This window comes from Carcharodon carcharias, chromosome 6 (genome assembly GCF_017639515.1).
Source record: "Carcharodon carcharias isolate sCarCar2 chromosome 6, sCarCar2.pri, whole genome shotgun sequence".
Lineage (NCBI taxonomy): Eukaryota > Metazoa > Chordata > Chondrichthyes > Lamniformes > Lamnidae > Carcharodon > Carcharodon carcharias.
The window spans coordinates 93,223,192-93,239,010 of NC_054472.1; positions in this window are offsets into that span (position 1 = coordinate 93,223,192).

A 15,819-nucleotide genomic window follows, 5' to 3' on the forward strand; every position below is an offset into this window, starting at 1 on the left:
TCTGCATTAAAAGGCCCTCAGTCATTATATTTTTGTTCTGGGGAAACGGGGTAGGATGGTGTTGGGCAGGCCCCAAGTGGCAATGGAATCAGGTGGATGGCAAGGCTGGCAGGCCAGACTTCCATTTACTGGGACATCGACCCTTAAACTCTCGCCACCGCACCAATCCTCATATCCCCCATCCCAATCTATGTCCATCATACCTTCTCCTTTCTTCATCATAACACCTCCATGCCCCTCATACCCCATAGCCACTTATAATCTCAAGCCCCCTCCAGGCTCCCATATATGCTCCATAGCCACTCACCCAGTATCCATATTGGCAGACCTTAGGATGTCTTTGAAAAGGACATTGAAACAAATACACTTCTAACAATCTAATCTCATACAAGCATGGCATAGTGGGTAAAAAAACATTCAAAAAATATTAAATCCTCTCAAGCAGTCAATCTGTTGTAAAAAACAAACATCTATTTCACTAAACATATTAAAGTCAGCTAATTCAATCTTTAATAACCATCTTCAGCTGCTTCCTCAATGACCTTCCGTTCATCATAAGGCCAGAAGTGGGGATGTTTGCTGATGGTTGCACAATGTTCAGCACAATTCGCAACTCCTCAGATACTGAAGAAGCCCATGTCCAAATGCAGCAAGGCCTGGACAATATCCAGGCTTGGGCTGACAAGTAGTAAGTAATCTTTGCACCACACAAGTGACAGGCAACAAGAGAGAATCTAACCATCCACTGCTTGATATTCAATGACATTACTGTCACCAAATCCCCCACTATCAACATCCTGGGCCTTACCATTAATCAGAAACCGAACTGGGCGAGCCATATAAATACTGTGCTACAAGAGCAGGTCAGAGATTAGGAATCCTGTGGCAAATAACTCACTTCCAGACTCTCTAAAGCCTGTCCACCATCTAGAAGGCACAAGTCTGGAGTGTGATGGAATACTCTCCAGTTGCTTGAATGAGTGCAACTCCCACAACACTCAGGAAAATTGACACCATCCAGGATGAAACAGCCCGCTTGATTGGCACCCCATCCACAAACATTCACTCCCTCCAACACCGGCGAACATTGGCAGCAGTGCGTACCATCTACAAGATGCACTGCAGCAACTCACCAATGCTCCTTAGACAACACTTCCAAACCCAAGACAGCTACTATTTAGAAGGACAAGGGCAGCAAACAGAACACCACAACCTGGAACTCTCCCTCCAAGCCACTCACCATCCTCACTTGGAAATTTATCACCGTTCCTACAATGTCGCTGGGTCAAAATCCTGGAACTCCCTCTCAACAGCATTGTAGGTATACCTACACCTCATGGACTGCAGCAGTTCCAGAAGTCGGCTCACCACCACCTCTCAAGGGCAATTATGGATGGGCAATAAAAGCTGGCCTAGCCAGCAATGCCCACATCCCATGAACGAATAAAAAAACCTCATTTGAAATAAGTTTTTTGGGCCTTTTGAAACTCAGCCAAGCATTTGTTGCCACAGGTGTTATAACCATTCCAGCTCACAGACAGTGGAACCTGTTGAAATGGTAAAAACAGATGGTTAAGTTTCTTTTAAGCTACACCTGATAGTCTGTCAATCAAAGCAGTCCAGGAGCTGGATACTTTTTTTCCTATAACTGACAGTCGCTGAAGATTTTTCATTTTACAAGTATCCTGGGAATTTAAATCACTTCAGATTATTACACCATAGATCCCAGTCATGGCAGTAAAAACATATCTAACCGTTAAAACTGAAAGAACATTCTTTTTCGTATTTCAAAGCCTGTCAATGAAAGAATTCCAGGAGCAAGTGACTCTTTTCTTGATTCCCACTTGGGACTAGGGCATCCCCTGTGCTTCACACCTCTTCTGAGAAGCTCTGAACCACATTTACTCACTGAAGGGGCCTGACTCCACCAAAATTACCCAGGTGGGGTGAAGGTCTAAACTGCCCACCCCTACACTGGAGCCAACAAGGGCTGGAGTGATGCATGTGGGCGGGCTACCTGCACCCTTATCCCACCAAAAATTGCTGGAAATGGGAATGGGATTGGAATCCCAGATCAGGTGCCATCTGCCATTTTTAAAGGAGTCCTAAATTGTCTCGGCATAAATCTGGAATAGTGTGTTTTTACTTCTGTTAGACCATTTCTCCGTGCTTTCCCTCGATTCTTTGGTTATTCCATTCTTTTATTTCTTTTCACATTTAAGTCCTCTTTGCTGGGAAAACAGACCTTTATAGATGCCCTTGTGCTGCACTTTGGGGATACAGTTGTGCTTAGAATTACTAATAAGAAGCAAGTGAGGTCTAAGAAAATTAAGTTGAAAGTAACAAGAATAAGATTTCGGGGTTCGGGAGCCACAGATACCTAAATAGGCAGTCAACTAGTCATAAGTAATTTTAAGATAGGTCATTGAGTTCATTAAGAAATAACAGTTTAGATATGATATATTAACTAACTAAACAAAAAAAGTATACGACCTGTAACAGCATTCTGCTTTCTCGTTGAAATGTTAGGAAACTCTTCCCTCAATCTCTCGATCTACCTCCTCCTCCTCTATTTCATCTTCCATCTGAAGAACGTAGCTGCCCAACGAACACTGCCACCTCATCAGCACTTCAGCAGTACCTGAGCCTACTACCACCAGTATGACACCAATCTATATATCCTTTTTTGGGGGCTGGTAGCTTACCCAGTGTCAATCATCTATCTAACTATTCTGATCAGTCAATACAGAACAGGTACTCAGAGTGTCTGGGCAGTTACTACCCTCCTTGTGTGTTGCCCTGCTTGAGGTCAGCTTTTTAATTTACATTCATGCTGAGGGTCATATCCTGGTCCTTTTTAAATAATTGCATAGATAAGGGAGTACAGAAGATGTCATATTAACTCAGGAATGACAACACGAACTAAGTGACCTTGCCTGTTTCCACAGACCATTTAAAAATTGTTGCCTTTTTAGAAAGTTTTTTAGGGGGTGTTAGATTATGCAGAAAATATTCAAGACCCCAATTTCTTCCACAAGTAGGAGTAACGGGAGGGAATAAACCTTACAGAAATGGTTTTGATAAGTTATAGTGAAAATTTTAATCAGATAATTTATGGGGCTGCATATTAGCATAATGCTTTAGCATGAATTTTGGTGCAAGTTCCTGAAGCCCAGTATACGTCAGGACGTAACTATTTGCATAGGAATTTCCAAATGAAACACTTCTATGAAAATTAAGATGTCTGTCCCAACTCCACTGAACATCACAGTGATGAACATCACAGTGAAAAGATATATTCTGAAAAGTCACAACACTATAAATAGGCAAGATAATATTTTACGTTCATTTGTTTGAAATTAGGGGCCATTACAGCACAGCAAACTGGACAATTCTTTTCCTATGATGGGTTACCAAGATCCGTTCGCAACTTTAAGTTAAAATATAGCTCGATTTTACATATATTACAGAGTCAACTGTAATTTGTAAACATACAACTTCAATTTCTTGTACAAAAACACACTTTATAGTTTAGTTGTACAATATAGATACTGTTATAGGAATGTTTTGGATAATTTATTTCTATCTTTCTAGTTCAAGTTCTTTTGTGATAATTTTTAAAATTTTACAAACAACAAAAAATTGAGTAACTTCTACAAAATCCTGAGTACTAAAATGGACAGCCAACAAGTGGAATTTGTGTCCACCATGGAAGGTAAATGAAAATTACTGTTGCCGATCTGAAAAGATTCTTTGAGCAAACCATTTAAATTAATTATACAATATGTATAATATAAAAAACAAAGACTGAAATTATATTTTATATCCTACTTAATCATTTATATTCAGAAAGTTGAATCAGTCGTAATATTATACTTTGCATTATTATTGGCATTCCAACCTCCTACTAATTTTACTGTATTCCTGATTCAGTGAAGCTGCCAGATGGTGTCCTGTGTGACAGTTAAACAGAGGAGACATTGGCAAATGATTAGAGCAGGCTGAGAGATGAACATTATTCTCCAGCTGCACACTATTAGTTATAAAGATTCATAGTTACTTCCAAAAGTCATTCATTCTACCAGATGCTTTCTCTCATTATAGCTATAATGTGCTGACATTACATCACCACAATATCACTGCTTACAAGGCTTTCTAATTCTTAAAAATAATCTAAAATTGTTTTTCCTGCTAATTTCCCCCCTGTCTCCTCTCCTGGAGAAATGTAATGCTCATGATACTACAGTTCCAAAGGCAACAGCTATCCTGGGGTTGCCTTATACAATTGGGCAATATATATGTTTGCAATTAATGGAATCTTGCTGTGCACAGATTGATTGGCATGTTTTATTCTAAGTAAATTATTATATGTAGAGCACTTGGAATATTTTAAGACGTAATAAAGCACTATACATATTGAAGTTCATTCCATCCATGCCTTCACAGTGAATGTCAGCAAAATATTCAACCTTGAAGACATCACAGCCAGATCTTTTTCTCGCCCTGTGGCCATATACTCACATTTCCAGCAGTGATCACTGGATGGCCAGCAGAAGTTGGGACTTTGGATGGCTGCTCACCTCCTTAGTCAAAGCGCATAGCAGCTAATTGTGGTGCTTTCTACTGGCTGAGATCAGGTAACCATTCACAAACTAGAAACTGAACCTGGGCCTTCTAGGCATGTAGATCTTATCTATTCTGTGAGTCATTGCATAAACTTCCTAAACTATTAATGGAGCACTGATTGGTTTTACAGCCAAAACCTAGGTCTTGAAAAGCAGAAAGCATGATGGTGAAAAAGCACCATTTCTCATTGAAATGATCAAGCAATGGAACTTTGTAAATTGCAGTTTTCTGCTGGTAAAAGTAACTGTTTTATATGTGGTAACCCATCCATAAATGCCATATTTTTGTACTCTTCCATAGTGCAAAAAAAATGAATATTGATCCTTGCATATCATATATGTAGTGTGTGCTTGGAACATCAAAATCTCCATCATCACCCACTCCATATATTTTGTGATCCCACGCAATTAACTGTTATAAATGGATCTGACATGCAAACATACGAATTAGGAGCAGGAGTAGGCCACTTGGCCCCTCAAGCCTGCTCCACCATTCAATAAGATCATGGCTGATCTGATTTTAACCTCATATTCCTGCCTACCCCGATAACCTTTCACCACTTGCTTATCAATAATCTATGTACTTCTGCTCTATAGATTTTCAAGGACTCTGCTTCAACCACCCTTTAAGGAAGAGAATTCCAACATCTCACAACCCTCAGTGAAAATCTTTTTCCTCATCTTTGTCCTAAATGGTGACTCCTTATTTTGAAACAGTGACCCCGAGTTCTAGAATCTCCCACAAGAGGAAATATCCTTTCCACATTCACCCTATCAAGTCCCCTCAGGATCTTATATGTTTCAATCAAGTCACACCATACTCGTCTAAAGTCCAGCGGATACAAACCTAGCCTGTCCAGCTTTTCCTCATGAGATAACCTGCCCATTCCCGATATTAATCTAGTAAACCTTCTCTGAACTGCTAATGCATTTACATTTTTCTTTAAATAAGGAGACCAGTACTGTACCCAGTACTCCAGATGTGGCCTCACCAATGCCCTGTAAAACTGAAGAATAACCTCCCTATTCTTGTATTTAATTCCCTTCTCAATAAACGATAATTACTTGCTAATTACTTGCTGTACATGCATACTAATCTTTTGCGATTCATGAACAAAGACACACAGATCCCTCTGCATCTCAGAACTCTGCAATCTCTTACCGTTCTGATAATATGCTTCTTTTTTTATTCATCCTGCCAAATGGACAACCTCACATTTTTCTACATTATACTCCATTTGCTAGAACATTGCACACTCACATAATCTATCTATATCATTTTGTACTCCCTTTACATCTTCTTTACAATTAACTTTCCTACCCACCTTTGTGTCACCAGCAAATTTAGTAACCATACCATTGGTCCCTTTATCCATGTCATTTATATAAATTGTAAAGGGTTGAGGCCCCAGCACTGACCCCTATGGCACACCACTCTTCACATCCTGCCAACCAGAAAAAGACCCATTTATGCCTACTCAGTTTCCTGTTAGCTAGCCAACCTTGTATCCATGCCACTATGTTACCCCATACACAATGAGCTTTTATTTTCCATAATAACTTTGATGAGGCACCTTATCAAATGCGTCCTGAAAATCTAAGTACAGCACATCCGCCAGTTCCCCTTTATCCAGCACCTGTTACTTCTTCAATGAACTCCAATAAATTGGTTAAAACGATTTCCCTTTTACAAAGCCATGTTGACTCTGCCTTGAAATTACCTTGAATTTATCTCACTGCCCTATTATAACAAATTTAATAATAGCTTCTAACATCTTCCCTATAACAGATGTTAAGCTTACTGGCCTATAGTTTCCTATATTTCAGTGACCACTAAAAATTAATCTAAAATAGGAAAATGCCCTGCAATAACTATATGGTTTAAAACTTCAGCATCTCTGAACAGTCTTAATACATTTTTTAAAATATATTTAGGTGTGGTTGTGGTTTTATCATAGGTTTTAGCCCCTTCTTGTTGTGTGCACATTCTAATTGTAATCTGATAGCTGAAGAGCTGTTGGAAGTGACAGTCATGCTGGATTTGATTATTTGCTCTTTAAATGTAGCTTTCAGAAACCTTATTTATGCAGTTCAATGGCTCCCTGAGAGAAGCCCTTATGAATGGAATACAACATTGGATATCCAACACTTCTCTGAAGCTGTTAAGGTGGCCTGGTATTTAGCTGATTTTTTTGTTAATGAAGGTATGACAGACAACATAAATAATTTACAGCTTTTAGGGCTTAATTTCTGTGCACATCCTTGTGTTCCAGCTGGTCATTTTTTTTTAATTCACGGGATATGGACGTCACTGGCAGGACCAGCATTTATTGCCCATCCCTAGTTGCTTTCTTGAACTGCTGCAGTCCCTATGGTGTAGGTACATCCACAGTGCTGTTAGGGAGGGAGTTCCACGGTTTTGACCCAGCAATAGTGAAGGAATGGCGATATTTCCAAGTCAGGATAGTGTTTTGTTTGGAGGGGAGATTCCAGATGGTGGTGTTCCCATGTATCTGCTGCCCTTGACCTTCTAGATGGTAGTGGTTGTGAGTTTGGAAGGTGCTGTCTAAGGAGCCTTGGTGAGTTTCTGCAGTGCATCTTGTAGATGGTAAACACTGCTGCTATTGTGCGTCGATGGTGGAGGGAGTGAATGTTTGTCGATATGGTGCCAATCTAGCGGGCTGCTTTGTCCTGGATGGTGTCAAGCTTCTTGGGTGTTGTAGGAGCTGCAGTCATCCAGACAAGTGGGGTGTATTCCATCACACTCCTGACTTGTGCCTTGTAGATGGTGGACAGGCTTTGAGAAGTCAGGAGGTGAGTTACTCGTCATGGGATCCCTAGCCTCTGACCTGCTCTTGTAGCCACAGTATTTATATGGTTAGTCCAGTTCAGTTTTTGGTCAATGGTAACCCCCAGGATGTTGATAGTAGGGGATTCAGTGATGGTAATGCCATTGAATGTCAAGGGGAGATGGTTGGATTCTCTCTTGTTGGAGATGGTCATTTCCTGGCACTTGTGTGGCGTAAATGTTACTTTCCACTTGTCAGCTCAAGCCTGGATATTGTCCAGGTCTTGCTGCATTTGGACTTGGACTGCTTCAGTATCTGAGGAGCCACGAATGGTGCTGAACATTGAGGTTTTATGTGCAAATTTAGGAAATCATTAACAAGATCACTTTTCCCTGAAAAATAATTACTTTTTCTTTTTCAGCACAGAAGAACTTCAATCATTTTTCCAATACAGCAGAAGAAGAGAAGGCTTTGATTTATAGTTATCCACCCATTTACACTGGAAGCATTTCTAAGTTAATGCAAATTCACTTAATTGATTAGAATTATTTCAACTCAAATTTCCTCAGTCAATTAAATATGATACAACCACTTTATTGCAGTTCTTCCATTGTGTTCCCTGAATACAAATTGATTATTTGATGTATGTTTTCTGACTTGTGGGGAAGTGCTTTTCACTGTAGAGTATCTATAGTGCTTGAAAATTAGTAACTTCAATTTTCACTTGTAAAATAATTCAAGACAACATCATTGATATTTTCCAAATGGAATTCAGACCTTAAAAGTTCTGGCAATATTTCATTGTAAGTGGTGTGACCTTTGGTTGACAGAGGGCATGACACCAAGCTTCCCATTTCCACAACTCTGTTGCATCTCTCCAGTTGTGCTGCAGACCTAGAGGCACTATGCTGTTGTTTCCATTTTTGTTGCAGCCTTTTGTGTGGACCCTTTCTGAATGCACTCTAAAAAATCCAGGAACTCATCACAGCTGCTCTAAAAACAATCCAGAATATTTCCAGACACTTGGCAATGGTAGAAGTTCTTAATCACCTGCTTGCAGTTTGGGTGCCTGGCCCTTTAAGAAAAACTATTGTTGGGGCCATCTTCTAGTTCTGTGCCTGTTGTTTGCAGAGTGATGTTGCCTGGACCTGTGTGGTCCAAATTTGGTATGCTGGCACACAGCTATTCAGACTATATGACGTTGGGATATCATCGATTCACAGTCTTCTGCCGACGCAGAGGACGATGTCATGTGGGCTGTGAAGGAATGGCTGGTATTATATTACAACCCAGCAAAATTACCCTGTGACCCTTGTACCACCAAAATTTGCACCCTGGGTTTTTCACAGCATATGAATTGAAATTGAAAGAAGAAAGAAATTATTTGCATATTTTACACACTAATCTTCTCTACAGTTCCTTCCTCCTGCTCCATTCAGATGATATTCACTCCTTGATAGAAAATGTTCCACACTTGTTGTTCATCCTCTAGTACCTCAACCAATTGATCATTATTCATGCATCTTGAACAGAAGAGTTTCAGCAGATTATCACACCCCAGAGGATGGAGAAACATCTAAACTGATCATATCCTCAGCCAATATCCATACATGTATATTTCCATGTGGTGGTGTTGGCTAGTGATGAGAAGTGAGAATTCTTGCTCCTTTTCTCTTCCATAATGGAAGTACTGAACCCAATTATAATGCCTATACTGAAAATCTGACTGAAAGCAACTAACTCAGCAGGGATCAAAGGTGGAACTTTTGGGTTTGCATGGGTCAGATGAACTTGTAGAGTCTTTAGGGGAAAATGTTGCATAAAGCATATTACTAAAAGAAAAACCATGGAGAGAAATCATGGTCCCTGGTGCTTCTCCTGTTTCTGGGCTCCAAATAGCTCCCCCCACCCCCCACCGCCACCAATCCCGGCCCCACCTCCAACCAGTTTTATCTCTTCCCCTCACATCTTTTCAGTGCCCAGAATTGGGAACTGTTGTCACAGTGGGGTTGAATTTTTTTTTTAATAGGATTAGCAAAACTTCTTGGCTTTTATACTCAATACCTTCCTGTAGAAAGCCCATCAAAAGCTCAGGTTTCAGTGTGATGCATTTTACAATGACGGCTTTGTCAGACAACTACACACAGCTTGGTCATTCATGTTATGCAACCATCTCTTCTTTTTTGAACCAGGCCCTATAGAATATCCAGGCAGCAACATCCAAAAGATTTCAACCTCACAAGCGTTGTAAACAGCCATCCTAAGTGAGAATATCTTGAACTAACAGTGACATATTTTATTGGCGCTTAACTCCTGGTTTTCTTTCCAAGTTTAAAAATTGCAGAGCCTTCCAGTAAATTAACACCAACCAATGTTAACAGAAAAATTACATTTCACATCGAGTAATAAATATTTTCTCATTTTAATTTGAAACTAAGCACAGTTATAAATGCCCAGCATGGAGCATACAACCAGAGGGCAAAGTACTGCAGATGCTAGAAATCTGAAACAGAAACAGAAAATGTTAGAAATACTCAGCAGGCCAGACAGCATCTGTGGAGAGAGAAATGGAGTTAATGCTTCAGGTCCGTGATATGCTCTAATTCTGAAGAAGGGTCCCTGACCTCTGTTTCTCTCTGCACAGATGCCACCAGAGCATTTTCAACACTTCGCGTTTTACTGGAGAGAAATTAATCCTTTTTGCCAGCCCTTCAAAAAGCAATCAGACTTCTTGTGAGCTTCTCATTTCCCCTTCCACAAAAAACCCAGCAGCAGCTGCCTGAGATCTAGCTTGGCACAACATTAAATATTAAATATGATTTTAAAAAAAAATTAAGGTATGAAGAAAACACACAGATCTTGCGAAGCAAAAATCAATGACAAAGCAATAAATTGATCATTTTTTGAAAAGTAATTAAAAAGATGATCACTAAGAAGTGTGAAGCCACAGAAGTGAGCCCAATAAACTAATAAAATCTTTTTTACCTTTACATCTAAGAAGCAGAGCAAGAAAGATACAGACTAGGCCCCAAGATTTGGTCACCAGGGAAGGGGGATGGAACTGGGGCCGAGCTAAGGGGTTGAGTTGAACAAACGCTGACCTCGCCTTCACCTCTGGTGGTGCAGACTCCAAGCTGATCTTGATGGAATTCATACGAAAGTCGGGGTCAGAAGCATGTTGGCTTTCAGCCTGGATTTTCTGCCTCTCCCCAGCTGGTATGGATAGGCTTTTTGGGAGGGAGGAGGAGGGGGAGGGGCAAGGTGGATGTGTCCACCACCCCCCCCCCCCGCCACACACTGAGTAGCCTCTTGTATGTGTCTGGGTCCACTTCACTATTAGTCTAGGAGTTCTCACTTTATCATTCAATTTCGTGGGAGGATTTTTGAGGTCAGGAGGGATTTTCCCCACCATTGTATTTACACCTCATGTTGTCAAAGCCCCAACACCACAGTCCCAACTGGAGGAAAAACAAATAAAGATTGAAAGCCCAAGGCCTCATGCTCAGTGAATTAGGAAGCGGCAGGTTCTGCCATTGCAGAACCCCAGGCCGGTTCACAGTGAAAATAAACCATGGGATACAGAAACACAGCACACAATCTGATACTCAGACAGTCAACAATTATTTGTTGGGAACCTGCCTCGTTACATTAATGAGATGAAGCTGAAAGAATTTTTCACAGGATGCAGTAATGTAATGGAACTCCGTATTAACACCAACAGTAGTGGCTGAAGGGGCTTGGGAAAGGCCTGGCACAGGGACCAGGGCCTACACACCATCGAGGGAGAAGACTCGGGAAGGTCTGGAGAGCTGAGGCACTAGGTGCTTTATCTCTTACAGAATCACTGGCCTTACCCTGTTCCTTGACATGTTCTTTCTCATTCCTATTTCAAAAAACAACCATCCAGGTAATTCCAAGAGCTTTCACAGCTTCTTTGAACTTTGATGGCAATCTTTTGCAACAATGAATGGGTTTTAGCAAATGCTCTTGTGCCCAGGCCTGCACATTTGCATATGTACTCTTTTATCTAAAATCCTGCTGGTCTTGTCTGGCGCACTGACCTCGACCTCGCGGAGGCTGAGCGTCAACTCGCAGGCACTTCTTCCTACCTCTCCCTGGACCATGACCCCACCACTGAACATCAAGCCATTGTTTCCAGGACTGTCACTGACCTCATCTCCTCTGGAGATCTTCCACAGCTTCCAACCTGACAGTCTCCCAACATCGGACGGCCTGCTTCTACCTCCTACCTAAAATCCACAAACAGGACTGTCCCAGCAGACCGATCATGTCAGCCTGTTCCTGCCCCACGGAACTCATTTCTCATTATCTTGACTCCCTTCTGTCTCCCCTTGTCCAGTCCCTTCCCACCTACATCCGTGATTCCTCTGACACCCTACATCATATCAACAATTTCCAGTTCCCTGGCCCCAATTGCTTCCTCTTCACCATGGACATCCAATCCCTCTTCACCTCCATCCCCCACTGGGATGGTGTGGTGGCTCTCCGCTTCTTCCTCGAACAAAGGCCTAAAAAATTCCCATCCACCACTCCTCTCCTCCGTCTGGCTGAACTTGCCCTCACACTGAACAATTTCTCCTTTAACTTCCTCCAAATAAAATGTGTGGCTATGGGTACCCGCATGGGCCTCAGCTATGCCTGTCTCTTTATGGGATATGTGGAACATTCCTTGTTCCACTCCTATTCCGGCCTTCTCCCACAACCCTTTCTCCGGTACATCGATGATTACTTCGGTGCTGCTTCATGCATTCATCTGGACCTGGAAAAATTTATTAATTTTGCTTCAATTTCCACCCCTCCGTCAGTTTCACATGGTCCATCTCTGACACTTCCCTTCCCTTCCTTGACCTCTCTGTCTCAATTTCTGGTGATAGACTGTCCACCAATATCCATTACAAGTCTACCGACACTCATAGCTACCTCGACTACAGCTCCTCACACCACACTTCCTGTAAAGACTCCATCCCATTCTCTCAGTTCCTTCGCCTCCATCGCATCTGTTCTGATGATGCCACTTTCAAAAACAGTTCCTCTGACATGTCATCATCTTCCTTAACTGAGGTTTTCCACCTACGGTGGTTGACAGGCCCCTCAACCGTGTCCGGCCCATCTACCGCGCATCCACCCTCACGCCTTCTCCTCCCTCCCAGAAACATGATAGGGTCCCTCTTGTCCTCACTTATCACCCCACCAGCCTCCGCATTCAAAGGATCATCCTCTGCCATTTCCGCCAACTCCAGCATGATGCCATCACCAAACACATCTTCCCTTCACCCCCCCGGTGGTATTCCATAGGGATCATTCCCTCCGTGGCAACCTGGCCTACTCCTCCATCACCCCCTACACCTCAACCCCCTTCCAACGGCACATTCCCATGCAACCGCAGAAGATGCAACACCTGCCCCTTCACTTCCCCTCTCCTCACCCTCCAAGGGCCCAAACACTCATTTCAAGTGAAGCAGCATTTCACTTGCACTTCCCTCAACTTAGTCTACTGCATTCGTTGCTCCCAACGCGGTTTCCTCTACATTGGAGAAACCAAATGCAGACTGGGTGACCGCTTTGCAGAACACCTTCGGTCTGTCCGCAAGCATTACCCAGACCTCCCTGTCGCTTGTCATTTCAACACTCCACCCTGCTCTCATGTCCACATGCCCATCCTTGGCTTGCTGCATTGTTCCAGTGAAGCCCAACGCAAACTGGAGGAACAGCACCTCATCTTCCAACTAAGCACTTTACAGCCTTCCGGACTGAATATTGAGTTCAACAACTTTAGATCATGAACTCTCTCCTTCATCCCCACCCCCTTTCCGATTTTTCCCCTTCCTTTTTGTTTTTTCCAATAATTTATCTAGATTTTTCTTTTCCCACCTATTTCCATTATTTTTAAATGTATTTCCATCCATTGTTTTATCTCTACCTTTTAGCCTATTCCGATTCCTTCACCCAACCCCACCCTCACTTGGGCTATCTGTACCTTGCTTGTCCTGCTTTCTACCCTTAATTAGCACATTCATTTAGATAATATCACCAGCTGCAACACCTCTTTGTCATTTTGTCTGTGATTTCCACCTATCACTGGCCCTCTACCTAGCTCTTCTTGTCCCAACCCCACCCCCCCTTAAACCAGCTTATATTTCACCCCTTCTCTATTTTTAATTAGTTCTGTTGAAGGGTCATGCAGACTCGAAACGTCAGCTGTGCACCTCTCTACCGAAGCTGCCAGACCTGCTGAGTTTTTCCAGGTATTTCTATTTTTGTTTCTGTTTTGGATTTCCAGCATCCGCTGTTCTTTGCTGCACAGTACTGAAGTTCTACTCAGTTTCTCAGTAGCTATGTCTACAGCCTTGAACTTCCAGATGTTTCTCTTGCATACAAAATACCTGCAGTAGATTCTGTGCCAAATTATATTGTCATTAAACATTTGGTAGAAGGACTTGCTGACACATCCAGCACACAATAAGGATAATGCATCCAGGATGAAGAGAAGCTCTCAAAGGTGATCAGACTTGCAAATTTCAATTTACCACTTTTTGCTGCACCTAATTGGAAGGATGTTGAAAGTAGATTCAAATCCCTTCATGGCTAAAACCGACGGCTTTGAGCTGCCCTGCCCGGCCCAGTTGCCTCCTGCTGCCGCTGCTCTCTTACCCGATGCCACCCAATCTGACATCAAAACCAGCCACAAAAACAGAAGATCCTGGAAAAACACAGCAGCATCATGGAGAGAAGAACAGAGTTAATGTTTTGAGTCCGTATGAAACGTTAACTCTGTTCTTCTCTGCACGGATGCTGTTAGACCTGCTAAGCTTTTCCAGCATTTTCTGTATTTGTTTCAGATTTCCAGCATCCGCAGTATTTTGCTTTTATCAAAACCAGCCAGACGCGTGGATCTGGTAGGAGAGGCAGAACAGCAGTCATGGTTGATTAGCCTGTCAATCAGGATGGTCTACATGCTGGATTGGCTGCTTTGGACGCTGACTACCCAGGTTGACAGATCACTTGGCCAGTGAACCCAGGCCCCCCACAGAGGGAGGGACCCCAGTGATTATGACCATCTGCACCCCCCCCACCCCTCTTCTGGGACATGACAAAGAAAACAGTTATCAGTTTTAAAAAAACTATAGTTCTTCTGTAGGTAGCTTATCTGTTATTTGTTCTGATGATCGAAATTTGGAATACTGTGTAGGTTTCTGATTTCCACACTTGAAATGGGAATTTAGTAACTGAAACAGAACAAGATTCTTCGCAACCCTGGTGCTGAGATGAGCTTCTGACCCAATCTCTGTTCCATCGCAACACTGCCCATTTCCAGCTCTGTAATGTCTCAATTCATCTTTTACGGAAACTCTCACCCTAGACTTTGTGATCTCTAATCTTGACTATTCCAATGCTTTCCCAGCCTCCCTCCCATCTTCCATCCTACTTAAACCTAAGCTCATCCAAAGCTCTGTTGCCTGAAGCCTAACTCACACTGGGTCTCATTCACCCATCATCACTCTGTTCACTGATCTACATTGGCTTGTGGTCTGGCCTTGATTTTAAAATTCTCATCCCTGTTTTCAAATCCCTCCAATGTCCCACCTCTCCCTACTTCTGTAACCTGTTACACACCAACAACCCTCCACTATCACTGGACTCCTTTAATTCTAGCCTCTAGAGGCTATGGCTTCAGGCGCCTCGGCTCTAAGCTCTGGAATTGCCTCACTAAATCTTTCTACCTCCCTTTCCTCCTTTAAAATGATCCTTAAAACCTACCTCTTTGACCAAGCTTTGGGTCATCTGTCCTAATATTTCCTCATGCCACTGGATGTTAAATTTTGTTTGATAACACTCCTGTGAAGCATCCTTGGATGATTTAATATGTTCAAGGTGCTAAATAAATGTAAGTTGTTGACTTGCCCACACATTGGAAAACTTGAGATCATTTGTTTCGCTCTTCTTTTCAAGTTTGGCTGTGAGGATTGATTGGATACTGTTGTTTAGTCCGGATAAAAGATTAAGGAGCAAATAAAATATTAAATTATATAGGTTAAATGAACCCAGAATTTTATTTTGTCAGTCAGGCCAGATGTACTCGAGAATACAAATTTCTTTTTGAGAAATTTAAATAGAAAATTTTAGAAAAAAAATATTTACATAGAAGATTAATGTTGAAATGATTTATGATAAGTTAGTGGAATCGATGACACTAGATAATATTTGCGTGCAGTTCATGCTTAACTTAGTGAGTTGAATTACTATAAAGGAGACGCTTTTTTCTGATAACCTTAAATGGATGGAGATATCAAATCAGATGGGGAAGAGATATATGCTGAAAGAAAAACATGCTGCTTTATATCGTATTTCACATTTAGGGGAGCCAGTGGCATCATGGTAATGTC